This window comes from Pelophylax lessonae (genome assembly GCF_965119305.1).
Source record: "Pelophylax lessonae genome assembly, chromosome: 8".
NCBI classification, from domain to species: domain Eukaryota; kingdom Metazoa; phylum Chordata; class Amphibia; order Anura; family Ranidae; genus Pelophylax; species Pelophylax lessonae.
The window spans coordinates 125,228,192-125,242,941 of NC_138775.1; the positions used below are offsets into that span (position 1 = coordinate 125,228,192).

The window sequence follows — 14,750 nt, forward strand, 5'->3', positions numbered from 1 at the left end:
ATAACCTATTTGGTCAGGTTGGGAGAAGGAAGACGACGGCAGAAGGTCTTTCATGTGAACATGCTCAAATTCCACCATGAGCACACGGCCTATGTCATGCCAGTCTGCAGCCGGCCAGAGGCAGATCCACTTCTAGACCTGCTAGCTGATACTAGGGAGGTAGACTCAGACCTCCAGATCATCTCCCACTTTAGCCTAAATCAGGAACCTGGGCTAATGGGAGTGCTGGCTGTGTAGTGGCAGGTTTACAGGAAAACCTTGGAGGACCCACCTTATCGGCCTATCGCGTCTCTCTGGGGGTGCAAGTCGATATGAAAAAGGAGGTGGAGGAAATGCTGCAGCTGGGGGGAATTCAGAAGTCCCACAGTGCCTGGGCATCCCCAGTAGTCCTAGGCCCCAAAAAGGATCAGACAACCAGGTTTTATTTGGACTACAGGAAGATAAATGCCATCTTTACGCAGATGCCTACCACATGCCTTGGATTGAGGAGATGTTTGATAGGCTTGCCGCTATATAACAATCATGGATCTGAGCAGAGGGTACTGGCAGATTAATTTGGCCCCTGAGGCTCGGAAAAAGTCGGCCTGCATCACCCCATTTAGGTTGAATTTACAGTCAGGTGGCTTGGGATGAAGAATGCCCTAGCTACCTTCCAGAGAGTCATGAATAACTTACTGGAAGGACTGGAAACCTTTCCAGTAGCCTACCTTGATGACATAGCTGTGTTCAGCCCTACTTGGGAGGAACACAGTGCACCTGTCACAGGTTCTGGACAAACTGACAGCAGCCAATCTGACCATCAAACCTAGTAAGTGTCAGATAGGTATGACTGAGGTCCAGTACTTGGTCCACCAGGTAGGAGGAGGCACCCTGAGACCCAAGACAGGGAAGGCTGACCTACCCCTTGAACCAAAAAGGAGGTTATGTTATTTTTGGGGACTGCTTGCTACTATAGGAAGTTTGTAACTACAGTAGCCTGGCAACAACTCTGACTAACTTAACCAGAAAGAAACTGCCTAAGGTGGTGTCTTGGACACCAGATTGTGAGAAGGCATTTTAAGCCCTGAAGGTGCTGGCCAGCACCCCTGTGCTAAAGGCTCCAGACTTCAGCCACTGTTTCCTAGTGCAGACTGATGCCTCTGCCTATGGATTGGGTTCAGTCCTGAGCCAGGTGGATGATGCAGGAGAGGAAAGTCCCATCCTCTACCTGAGCTGAAAGCTGCTTTCCAAGGAAGTAGCATATGCTAGGATTGAAAAGGATTGTTGTGACAAACCCAACCGGGACAGGGGCTTTTGGAGTAGACTGCAGGGTAGCCTCTTGCCTACTGACTATCGGCCCTGGCATTTAAAGGAGCTACAAGTATTTAGGAAGATGTCCTGCTATATAATGCAAGATGACATTCATATTTACCAGTCAAGGAAGCCATGATGGTCTCTGCCAACTTGAAACTCAGTGAAAAGAGGTATGTGAAAAGAAAGCTGGTTAATGAGATTTGGACAGCCCTGGGTCTTCTTGAATGCTGGTGCCGAACTGTCTGGGTGGGCAATGATCTGAGACACCCAGGCTTGTGTAGGTCATCAGGTGTTAATTTAGCTTACTGTTTAATTATATTTTTGATTGACTGTTCACTAGATGTGCTAATGATATTACGGTTTACGTTGTTTAAATTGTTTAGGATAATGAGATTAGGCTCTTACCTGACCGTGTGTGGTATATATTCTGTGTGCAGGAAATAAATCAACTCGATTCCCACAACACCAGAGACAGTGTAGACAGCGGAATCCTTCCTGCCAGGCCATTGACTTCTCCTGGCAGGGGACGCTGTCCATGCTTGGAGAAGACAGTGATTATCGCTAGCAGCTATAGCAGATAGTGACAATCGCAAGAGAATCAGGCAGGCTGGTTGTACCCAAGTTGATAGATCAACTTGGTACATTCAGCCTGACCATTAAAGGTTTGAATCTCAGCTGGTTCCTGCTGAACCGGCTGAGATTTGAAACGTGTATGCCCTGCATTACAGTAAAGGCAGTTCCTGTTTGCACCCAAGTTAGTGTCATCTAGTTATTGGGTGCAATTTTTAGCAATAATAAATGGTTCCAGAGTGCAGGAAGCTGTATCTTGGCAGAGGCGCCCAGGCTGGGTGCCAGGCATTCTGTCACAAGTGTCTTGCAATCATGTGGGCTCTTCAGCAGTTGAAAAAATGGATTTTTGTAAAATCTACCATAAAATCCTTTTCTCTTAAGCTCATTGACAGACGCAGTCCTCTTGATTAATATCAAATCGGGTTATACTGCCCTCTACAGGAGTAGGACACTAGGCAGAAGGAAAACGTTCTGGCCACACCTTAGGGGCAGTCCCAGAGGGTATATCCTCTCACTTCCTGCTACAGGATGTCAGTTATGTCACGAAGCAGTGTCAGAGAATTTAACCCAACCCAACTCAAAAGTAGAGGGGCGGGTACTGCGTCTGTCAATGAGCTTAAGAGAAAAGGATTTTACGGTAAGATTTTACAAAAATCCATTTTTCCCTGTCGCTCATTGACAGACGCAGTCCTCTTGATTAATATCAAATCGGGACGTCCCAAATCAGTGCCACAAATGAGGGGTGGGATAACAGAAATCAAAATCCAGAAGGCCCAACCGGAGCCAACCAGAAGCATCAAGGACTCATCGTGCAAAAAGATGAGACCTAAGTGAAAAACCCAACAAACCCTTGAGGTAGACCAACAGTCTCCTCACACAGCGGCCTGCAGGAACCTTGCGGCCAAAAAGAGGCATCCGCCGATGCCAGCACATCAACCTTATACAATTTTGTAAAGGTATGAACCGACGACCAAGTAGTCGCCTTGAGAACCTGGACCACTGACGCCTAATGGCGGAAGGCCCAGGAAGCACTAAGCGCCTGAGTAGAGTGCGCCTTAACAGGAAACGGGGGATGCCGATCCTTAAATAGAATAAGCCTATACCACGTCTGTCTGATCCATCTAGAGATGGTCGTGGCAGAAACAGGCAACCCCTTTCTAGGGCCATCCGTGATCACAAAAAGTGAATCTGTCTTACAAAGCGAGTTCGTAGTAGTCAAGTGTACCCTGATTGTCCGAACCACATCCATGGAGTGTAATGCAAAGTCCCAAGGATGGCTAGGCTTAGGACACAGGGAAGGTAACACAATATTCTCATTCAGATGAAACCACTTTGGGAAGGAAGGATGGATTCGGACGAAGAACCACCTTATCCTTATGTCCTTATGTACCACCAGATATGGGGAACGTCAGGACAATGTGGCCTGTTCTGACACCCTGCGTGCAGAAGTGATAGCCACCAAAAAGGCCCCCTTCTGGGATAGCAAGGGAATCTCCCTAATATTTTCAAAGGGAACAACACCAAATTAAGATCCCAGGGCGGTAAGGGCGCGCACCGGCGGAGCCAGGTGCCGCACTCCCTGGATGAAATTCCGCACCAAGGAATAGGTAGCCAAAGGCTTCTGAAAGAAGATTGCTAACGCTGAAACCTGACCCTTGACAGTACTCAAGGCCAGCTTCTGCTCAACCCCCTGTTGCAGAAAAGCCAAGATTCGGGTCACCGAATAGGCACGTGGAGGAAATCCAAGGGATTCACACCACGCAATATAAGACTTCCATGTGCGATGATAGACTTTTCTGGAAGTCGCTTTCCTTGCTTTAATTAAAGTAGGAATAACTGAAGTTGACAATCCCTTGTCCTTCAGCACCTGGGTCTCAATAGCTAGGCCGTTAAAGCCAGCGATTGTAATCCCTGAGACAGCAGATCCTCCTTGAGAGGAAGTCTCCAAGGAGCGTCCGCGACCAGCCTGACCAAGTCGGCGTACCAGGGTCGACGAGGCCAGTCCGGAGCTACCAGGATAACTGGAATTCCCTCCACCTCTATCCTGCGAAGAAGTTTCGGCAGTAACTTGAGAGGAGGGAAGGCATACAGTAGCTGATACTGTCCCCACGGGGCGACCAGCGCGTCTGCTGCGTCTGCTAGAGGATCTCGGGAGCGGGCTACAAAACCTCCGCACCTTCCTGTTGAGCCGAGATGCCAACAGATCCACATTCGGGGTGCCCCAATGAAGGCACAGCTGGTGAAATACCTCTGGATGAAGAGGCCATTCCCCTTGATCCAGAATCTGACGGCTGAGATAATCTGCCGTGGAGAGAGCCGGAACAAACCGTTCCGCCCAACGAAGAATGCTGGCCACTTCGATGGCCGCCAGGACACTCTTGGTGCCCCCTTGGTGATTGACATAAGCCACGGCCGTGGCCTTGTCCGACTGGATTCGAACCGGGCTGCCCTGGAGCTGCTCGGTCCAGTAAATCAGACAAAGTCTGATCGCTCTCAGTTCCAATACATTTATCGGTAACCTGGATTCTATCGGAAGAGATGACTTCCCCTGGTTGAGCATCAGAGACCGAAGCCACCAGACCAGAGACTCCCTGGTCCGCTCGCTCAACCGGATCCGATTGTCCAGGGAATCGGGATTCCGATTCCATTTGAGAGGAATCTCCTTTTGGAGAATTCGGGTATGAGACTGGGCAAACGGTACTGCCTCTAAGGAGGCCACCATCAGTCCCAGGACCCTCATGCGAGTCCGAAGGGAAGGCCAGTTGACGGACAGCAACATCCGAATCGTTCACTGAATCTTCTGGAGTTTCTCCGCAAGGAGAAATACTCTTGCCAAGGATGTATCCAAAGTTAGGCCCAGATAGTTCAGTCTCCTGGTGGGAACCAGGGATGATCTTTGGGAGAAGCAAAGAAAATGCTGATGTCCTGCGAAGATGGGGATATGAAGATAGGCATCCTTGCTGTCTCTGGACGCTAGAAAATCCCCCTGATGCAGGGAGGCCACCACTGTACGGATGGACTCCATCTTGAATTTTTGTACCCGGACAAAACACTTGAGTGCTCTTAAGTCCAGAATTGGACGCACCTTGCACTCCTTTCTGGGTATTGTGAATAGGTTCGAATAGAACCCCTGAAAACGTTCTGCTCAAGGAACGGGAACTACCACTCCTTGTTGCATCAAGTCCATTACTGCCCCCCGCAAAGCTTTTAAGCGATCCGGGGATAGTAGAATGTTGGAAGGGAAGAATCGCATCGGTAGAAGTGATCGAAACTCGATCTTGTATCCCGACCGTATGACCTCGCAAACCCCTTTGTCCGGGATTCTGGAAAGCCATGGATCCGGCAACCGGTGAAGACGTCCCCCCACCCCAGAGATGGGTGGGGGCGCACCACCGACCAGCACTTTAACCACAACACGCGTCTGAGGACCACTGCTGAAACCGATGCACGCCCTAACAAGGGAGTGGCGTCCAGGGCGGCGTCACAGATAAACTGTTGTCAATGTTTGTGAAACTAAACCAATGGCAACCACTGGCCTAAAGGTTGACCCTATCAGGGAAAAAATGGAGCGGGATTCCGCTTCCATTTTACGATCCACCGGATCCCTAAAGGACGGAGCGTCCTCCAACGGGATAACAGTGGCTATATTTAGTCTGGAAATCGGTGAGTCCACCACTGGTGGTACCGTCCATCTTTTAAAAAGGGATTCCTCAAACGGATAGCGCCTAGCAATGCGTTTGGAAATAGCAGGGGTTAGTTTCGGAGGATCCCATTCTTCTTTAATTAGATTACCAAAACATTTGGGCAAGGGAAAAACCTTCGCCATTTTAGTAGGCTTGCTGGTACCAAAGGGAATTTCAGAGTCAGCTACCTCTGCCGGTGTAACCTCAAGACTTAAGGTTTCCCGGACAGACATGACTAGTGCGTCCACCAACGCTTCTTCTTGCGCTATGGCGGAGGCAGAAACGTCCCCCTCACTGTCTCAGGAGACCGTACCCGAGTCAGCAGCCCCAGAAGAGGGACCTGCAGCTGCAGTGACCAGTTCAGAATCCGTATCTGAAGTGTCAGATGAAATAGGGGTAGGCGGGGGTCGCTTTCTTGACCCCTGTCCCTAACAGGCCACCTCCACCCGGATACCAAAGACTCCAAAACTGCTGATAATGCATCAATCACAAGTGGGGTACTGGAGGGTCCTGCGGCCACCTCGAGGGGATCAGGTGGGGATACATGTGTGGCAGGGTCCATGATTATTCAAGACACTTGCCAGCAAACAAAAAATAATTGCAAAGAAAAAAAACTTTTTTTTTTTTTAATCCCCCAGCGCAACAGCGCCCCTCAGTGTTACCTGCTTGGACCCCACAGAGAGAGAGAGAGAGAGAGAGAGAGAGAGACCCCAAGGCTCACCACCTGATGCACAGAAGTTTCTATCAACCTGCTCTCAGCGCTGTCTCTTACAGACAGGAAGTCTTTTAGATCGTTTTCCCGGGTAAAGGAGGCGCCTCCCATGCTACTCCTCGAGGTGTTTGGTCATCTCCAAAATGGCCGCCCCCATGCTGGAGACACGAGGCTACGCCAAGATGGCGGACCTGCGGGAGAATGGCGGTGGCCCGTGGAAAGATGGCAGCGGCCTGCGGGAGGTGTACGGCCTGTGGGAGGATGGCGGCCTGCGGATGGCGGTAGTCCAGGCACAGGCATCGGCCTCTATTGCAACCTTATGTATCAGGTAGGATGCTATCACCCTCCTACATGGCCATCCTAACAGTAATGCCAGCCACTGACTACAGTCATATTCCCTTTACAGTGCCCCTCATACAGTGACTCGGATAGTCAGCTCCCAAACCAAGCCTCCTGGTTCTTATTCACTAAATCACCCTCAAGAGGGGGATCTGTGACACCTGTTTATAGGATAGAGGGGGGATCCGATCATCCCAGGGAGGGGCCCGCATCCACCCACAAACCCGTCAGGGGGAGAGGGGGAACATTTTACTCACCATACCGGAACAGGCGGGCGCCAACTCCTGACAGAACCCCTCTCCACCGAGGTGGGGGGGCTGTCGACCAATACGGACGCCGTGACTCAGTTTCCAACTGGTCGTCGGCGTCCCGGCGAGACGTTTAACTCGCAGGGTCAGTCCCCGTCCAGTGGGACTATGTCGCGGCCGACCCAGCGTGGAGCTAGGGCCTGCACGCGCTCGTAGGCTGACTGGGGTGACCACTGGATCTCAACATCCAGCCCGTCGCCCAGTTTCAGCATACTTGCTTGAAGATCTCACAGGAACAACTGGAGAAAAAAGCTGCCTAAAAAAATTTTTTTCTAAAAAATCTTGCCAGGACCAAAGATCCCAGCAAGGAACTTAGGTCCTTACTCCTAACTAGACAGAAAAAACTGACATCCTGTAGCAAGAAGTGAGAGGATATACCCTCTGGGACTGCCCCTAAGGTGTGGCCAGAACGTTTTCCTTCTGCCTAGTGTCCTACTCCTGTAGAGGGCAGTATAACCCGATTTGATATTAATCAAGAGGACTGCATCTGTCAATGAGCGACAGAGAAATGTACCTTTATGTACGGCACTTCACAGTGATCACTGATCACAATCCACTGAGCTGGTTAAATCATGTTGCTGAGGTTCTGGCAAACTGCTTTGGTGGAGCTAAAATCTTCAGCAATATGACTTCACAATCCAGCATAAGGAGGGCAGCAACCATGGCAATGCTGATGGGTTGTCGCGACAAGCCAAGCCAGCAAGATTCGGCAGCGTTCAAAGGGAAATTGCAGTTTTCTCCCATGCCACCGCCTGAAGCAGGGGGGCGGTGTAATGGTTGTGTTGCTGGGCATACGGAAAGCTGTGTGTGTAGCAGCCATTTTGTTTATGTAATAGATCTCCCATGCCATCTGGTCATAAGACAGCTGCAGTGCCCTCCCCCCTTCCCTTCTCCATTCAGCTCATACAATCCACAACCTTCGTTGCACGCCAGGACTTTCTTATCTGTCCATTGATCAGACACGCAGACCTCTCTATTAACTAATACAAAATTCAGTCTAGGTACCCTTGTAAAATTGTCCAATTCACAAGCTTGAGCAACATGGAAAACAAACAAGATCTGCCAGACCATCCTATTGTAAATACCTTCGCTGAAGCCTCTTGCAATTCGCATTTCTGTCTCATCCTCTTCATAATCTCAGTATATGGTATAACTCATGAAATAATAATAGCACAATCAGAACAAGGACCCATTTACCTTCTTAGGTCTAAACATTAACACCCTAATGCTAAGAGGTATGAGAGTGGACACCCCTCCTTTGAGGAATAGATATCCGAGACATATAATATCTATATCCATTTCAAAACTAATTTCATGCTGGACAATAATATTATAGGGTAGTGGGCTGTACCCTGCATATATTCAGAGATATTAAATACTTATGGAAAACTATCTGGGACTTGGTCATAAATGTGGTGATATCCCAGCAACTACACCTTAGACCAGATGATTTTTCAGATGAGTCTCTGTCAACACTCCCCTTGATGTGAAGAAAAGTGTAATGCAACCACTTTGTGACAGCTCTCGTGTACCATCAAGCAAAAGAGGACTTGTCAAGTTATGAGAGCCAATAGATTACTTTGGTCATGGACTGAAATCTGCTGAAACAGGACTTTCAAGTACTCTTTATTTTTCACCCCTTTCTCTTCTGTGCTTGTGGTCTATTTGTAATATCTTTTTTTGTAAAGATTTTATTTTCACCTTTTTAAACCATATTTTGAAAAGGGTATACTGCGTCTCTATTGGGCTAATGCAAACTCAAAGAATTCCTGTCTCTCTTAGTCTCTAAGAGTGCTTAAGAGTATGCTGTAAATCTCTGAACATGCCCGTTTATTTTGAAATCATAATGGTCATTGCTGATATTGTGAAGGGTTGATGGGCCCAAAGCTGGTGGCAGTGTGGGGTGTAAAGGGTTAATTGCTTAGTTAACTTAATCCAGTGACAACCACTCTCACTCTGTTGGCACTTAGATTGTGGTGCTGCAAGCTGGGAAATCTTTGTGCAGGGTGGGGCTGAGAGGGTCATTGTTGCGTAAGTGACAGCACAGTGTGCGGTTGACCAGTCATTTGTCGCAAGTTGGTGAGAAGGGAAGAGGTCAGCACCGTGTTTTGTCACACCTCCCTTCTAGGATCACATATGTTGCGACCACATGGTTGTAAGGTAACATAAGGTTCAGTGTAAAAGACAAGGCCTTAGGTACTCATGAAACCCAACCCAACCAAACTAAAGTCACTGTTGGCGTCCAGAAGGAACAGTTTTTTTCCACATGGCTTTATGCAAGCAGGAGCAGCAGCAAAGACAATTGGGCATTGTATGGAAGAAAGCAAGTGTCAAGCACACAATACTGCAGCATTCAGTCTCTCAGCATTAACCTCTTCATCAGCAAAAACTGTCAGTAGGTCAGCATTTTAAAAAGTACCCAGTGTAATTGAGGTAAATTCTGATGCCCAACAAAATGACTCACAAAGTGATTCTTTAGGCATAGTGTAAACACTGAGGCAATTGAGCTAGTGCATCTGTGTCTGCGTTCTGTGGGTCTTTTTAAATAGAGGTTATTTCAGCTTTGCAATGGTTTGGTTGGCAAAGAGATCCATTTCTGGTGTCCCCTATCTCTCTGCCTAGAAATTCTCCTACCTACCACTCTCATAAACTTTTCCAACCTTGTGCAGCCTTGTCTGTTTAAATAAGCTACTGTAGTGAGATTGTCCGACTGTATTTGAACGGTTTTTCTGAGAAGCTATGAGAGGTTTTGCCAAGGCTGCCAGCTCCCTCAGATTTGAGGAACATTTCAACATCACTAACTTCAATTTCCTTTGAGCTATGTTGTTTTCTGAGTAAGCTCCCCATCCCCAGGAATTGGAGTCTGTAGTGATTCTGATTGGATCCCAATGTGTCCATTTGTGCCCTTGCCCCAGCACTTGTGGTTTTAGCCACCACCTGAGAGATTCCTTCACCTTCTGTGAAATAGGTGTTGTTGAGTTTAGCGAAGCCCATCTCACTGTGCAAGAACTTAACTTTGAACGGTCCTTGAATGCAGCTGTGCCCATTGGACCCCTAGTATTGCTGCCGTCAAGCATCCCAACAGGTACATGGCATCCTTATTGTGCATTCTAATGCACTCAATAGCTGAACCACATCTTCTTGCAGATCCTGCACCTTTTCCAAAGCCAGATACAGCTTAGCATTCAATGCATCTATTGTGTAGCCCAAGTAAGCAGAGATTTTTCTCTCAACCTTAAAGACTTGCAAATGTTTTGCCAACACCACTGTAAAAATGCAGTGGGACAAAGATAGGCTGAAAGGTAGGGCGTTGAACTAGAAAATACAGCATTTTCTCTGGCCCCTTGAGTGCAAACCTTAGAAATTTCTTTAAAGTGGAGTTCCACCCTAATTTTATACTTACCTCCATCTTCTCGCTCTGGGTCACCTGAAAAACAAATGGATAATCGCAATTTTTTTTTTACTTACCTTGTAGAGAAAATATACTTACCTTACTTCCTTCTTCCTCCCCTCGGCGGCGATTCGTCACTTCCTGGCTTTTGCAATGATTCCTGGGAGCTGAACGTCATCGCTTCCAGGAATCATTGCGCCTGCACCGGCCCCGACGTCAGTTCCGGCGCGTGCGCGTCATTCCCTTCTAAACAGCTTCTGGGCATGCCCAGAAGCTGTGGAGGGATGACGCGCGTGCCCGGAAGTGACGTCGGGGCCGGTGCAGTGCATCGTGGGACCGAAGAAGAAGGAAGAGGACACAGAAGAGGATTGCGCTGGCTTCAAGCTGCCCACACCTGAGATGGCAGCGCTGGAGAATACTTTTTCAAGGTAAGTATTTCTCCTAAAAGGTAAGTGCAACCCGGGACAGATCAGAGGCTAGCCATTGTGGAATGTACTAGCCCTGACTGTCCCGGGGGTATATTTTTTAAAAAAAATGTGCACTGGGTGGAACTCCGCTTTAAGGTCTCCCTTATCAAAAAGTGTAAACATGCATCTTTCAAGTTAACCAAGACCATAAACACCCCCAGGAACAACAAAAGCTCCAGGGTATGGGCTACGCATTCAGTTGCTATGGTTGGTGTAAAGTTCACAGCTAGCCTCCCAGGCCTGTTTCAAAAATGTTTCTTCTTTACGATCCATAGCATCTTTAGACGCGGAGCATCTAAACATAGGACATGTTTCCCAGAGCAAAGCATGCTCTTCTTTGAAGGGAAATCTCTTTTCAAGTTATTTGGAATGAACCAGTGTCCAGCAGAGTAGAATGAACCGGGAAGGTGCGTAGGCATTTCTTCTATAACCCTGCCTATAGTTGATCATGCAATGATAAACTCTACTGCTCTTCCCCACGTGCTAATGCATCATAGATTGCTTTCAGAAGATCATCTGTCTTATCTGATAAAAAACAAAACTATTTCTGTTTTAGAAGCTTTATCATCAATTACCCCTTCTGATTCTGACATGCTGTAAGAGTATTCCTCGGAGACCCCTTGTTCCTCTAATAGCATCTTAAGGCAGTGGCTGAGGGAGTAGAGTACCAGAAGTGTCAGGATGACTTTCACTGTGTCCAGACTCCTGCAACTGGTTTCTGAAAGACTGAAATGTTTAAGTCATCTCTTCATTACTTTTTTTACCTAGTTCAATATAATCCTGACAAAGAGGTCTCTTCCATGAGCAAGACAATTTCCTTTTACAAGAAGCACATTTATTTTTGACCTCCAGGGACACCTATTTCTCCCACCTCTATTCTAGGGCCCCAGACTGAAGCGAGAGGGGAAAAAACAGCCCCCTAAGAACCTGTTTCAGCATAAAGCTTTACCAGAGAGAGAAGGGGAAAATACCCCACAACCAAACCATATGCAGAAGGTATGCACCACAAGCCAGAGGTTGCCAAACAAAGCAAAGCTTGCCAGCCACTACACCACACACCCCTGAGCCCAGTTAGATACAGGTAAAGGAGTAAAAAAAAAAAAAAGAAAAAACAACAGCCACGTAGGTCCTACCTTAGTGCTGGTCTCCTCCAGCTCTGACACACTGGCTCCCGTATTGCTGCCCTTGCACACCTGCTTGAGAGCCAGCCCACAGTGTAAATGTGAAGTAGATGGGGCCCCGCCCCTTCCTCTATCCTCGGCCTGTGGCTCCCTTGCAGCCAATGTGGATCCTATCAGCTGTAGCAAGGACAGAGGAGCCCATGCCTCAATAGCTGTAAATGCTCAGACTTCCTGTTCCGGCATAAATTACATCTACGTGCGATCGGAAGTGACATCACACGGATGCCAGAGGCACCAGGGCCACGATTTTAAAGAGCACTACTGTGTTCCAGCCCAACAGGTATGCAAAAGACATGGCTCCTCTCCTCAGGGAGTAACCCTCTGGTTACTGATAATCACCAGGCAGCAATCCCCTGAGTGGGGACAGCTTGCTGAGAGATCCCTCAACAACCAAACACAGTAAAATGATGGAACCCATAAGCGGTTCCTGTGATCCTAAGTAAAGGTCATACCACCAAAGCCCCTGCCTTGTAAAAAAGATTACCGTGCTCAGGAGGCCCCTGCACTCTGCATGCTGGCCTGATAGCAAAACAACAAAACAAACTGGGGATGTGTCCTATGAAACTGAGGACTTGGGAGCATGTCGGGGCTTTTAAAGAAAAAGTGGAATATGTGATTCCTGGTGGGAGGAGTCTCTCTCTCATGTGAACTGTCCTAGAAGAGGACTTGGGAAATGTGTAATCAGAGGCTTTTTAAAATGACCCAGTAACGGATACGTTTCCAAATCAAAATATAAAACTACTATATACGAGAAATAACATTGCAGAATGTTGTTCCAGAGAGCTATATTGGTTATACTTCTCCTGGGGATAACAAGCGTGCAGTTCATTCTGCCGACAGTGGCTAAATTCCTGCTTTCGGCTGACGTCACTGAGACGGTCCAGGCTCCGGAAAGATCACATCTTTACAATCGTGATCCACCCAGATGCCTGCATCGACAGCTGGCAGAGCAGATAGCCAGTGACACTGACCGGCTCTCTGCTCAATGGCTGAGAACCGATAACCAGCAGTCCTTGATCGCTCAGTTATCAGTCTTAGAAGCAGAAGGGGACAGATGCAGCACCTGACAGATGAGAAGGGATTAAGGATAGAGGCCGATTCTGACAATTTAAGAAATTCTGTGCATTTATAAAAGACTCACATTTTACTTAAACTATTTTCTGATAATTGACAGATGAGAAACATCTGTAAAAGTTCTGAATTTCTATCCCCAGAAAAGAACTTGGGATATGTATCTGTGTGTATATTATAAAAAAAAAAAGAACAAAAGGGTTATGTCTATTACACAGATTGCAGGTTTCAAATCCTGATGCATAGTGTTAAATAGGTTAGCTCAGTGTTTCTCAACCTTTTTTCAGTCGGGGCACCCTTGAAAAGTATTTTCAGTCTTGAAACACCCCTGTCCAAGGCTTGGTTCACATTACTGTGTGTCGCGGAACACACGCACAATCGCGCTCGTTCCTGACACAGACAAATGCTCTGCTCTTTAGGGGTGCCATTAATTATTAATGGCACCCAACACATTGGAATACATGGGGTGTTTTTGGTGCGACCCAATTTAAAAAAAAAAAAGGGTCAGGGACTTTCACTGCATTTCTGTGGGTAGGAAAGCCCATTGAAATGAATAGGATACCCTACACGCAGCCACACAGATGTGAACCAAGGGCTTGTTCACATGGCAGGTTGGAGGGTCGGTAAAACCACATGGTTTAGCTGTTTTTACCGCCCCCACTTCTCCCCCTTTAGCTGCAAAGGCAGCAGCTGGGGGAGTACACATGCTGTGGCTGCAGCTGGAGGTATACCCAAGGTGAATGGGGCTGCACTGCAAATACCCCGCAATTGTGTGCATTGCATGGTTGTGGTGTGGTAATGCTGCATTTACGGGCTTAAAACAGGTGGTGAGGAAACATATTGCCTCTTTACCACCTGTTAAATGCTTCTGAAAAGCGATCAAAGCATGGATTGCTTTACAGAGTAGCAGCAGTCCTTGCTGATATCACAAACAAGCCCTACAAAAGCAGTTGTGATGGTACAGGAACAAGGGGGTCAAGATTAGAACACACATACAGACACATGTACACACACACACACACACATATATGTGTGTGTATATATATATCCGTGTACACACACATATATATATATATATATATATATATAAATTTATATATTAAAAAAAAAAAAAAAAAAATATATATATATATATATATATATATATATATATATATATATATATATTTATATATACATACACACACACATATATATATATATATATATATATATATATATATAAAGCCTTTTGAAACTTTCTAGCACAGTACCTTTTTTATTTAGCCTTTAGTCGGGTACAGAAAGCACAGCACACTTCCCCCTCCCTTTACTCTGACTTTTGAGACTTACCGAGCTCTCTGTCAGTCAGCCCTCCTCTCCCATGATTCCTCGGCACACCTGAGGACCTCTGGGGGCATACTAGTTGAGAAAGGGTGGGTTAACTGGGCAGATAATAATATTGTTAAAAGGAGATGTATAGCCAAAGCTCGTTTGGCTGTACATCTCCTATTGATCACATCCTATGGACGTCACAGATGTTGGTCCAGGCACCGCGTCATCAAGACCATGGAGTCAGAATCCCTTAGGTGCCTTTACTGACACCCACCTCAGCCTCTCAGCGAGCAGTTGAGAGCCTGAGCCAGCCGCTCTCCGCCCCTCCACAGCTCAGCGCTACTATGAGCGAGCAGGGAGCAGAGCAGAGAGCTGCCTACTGACAGTCAGCACCTTTCTGCTCGGGGAACTGTCAGAACCG

General features: G+C 47.3%; 1 protein-coding gene across 1 annotated transcript in view; it reads right to left on the reverse strand.

Moving 5' to 3' along the window:
* Window positions 1-14,750, reverse strand: part of UBN2 (ubinuclein 2) — a 655,942-nt gene that overhangs the window by 84,371 nt on the left and 556,821 nt on the right. The gene's annotated exons all lie outside the window — the stretch shown is intronic.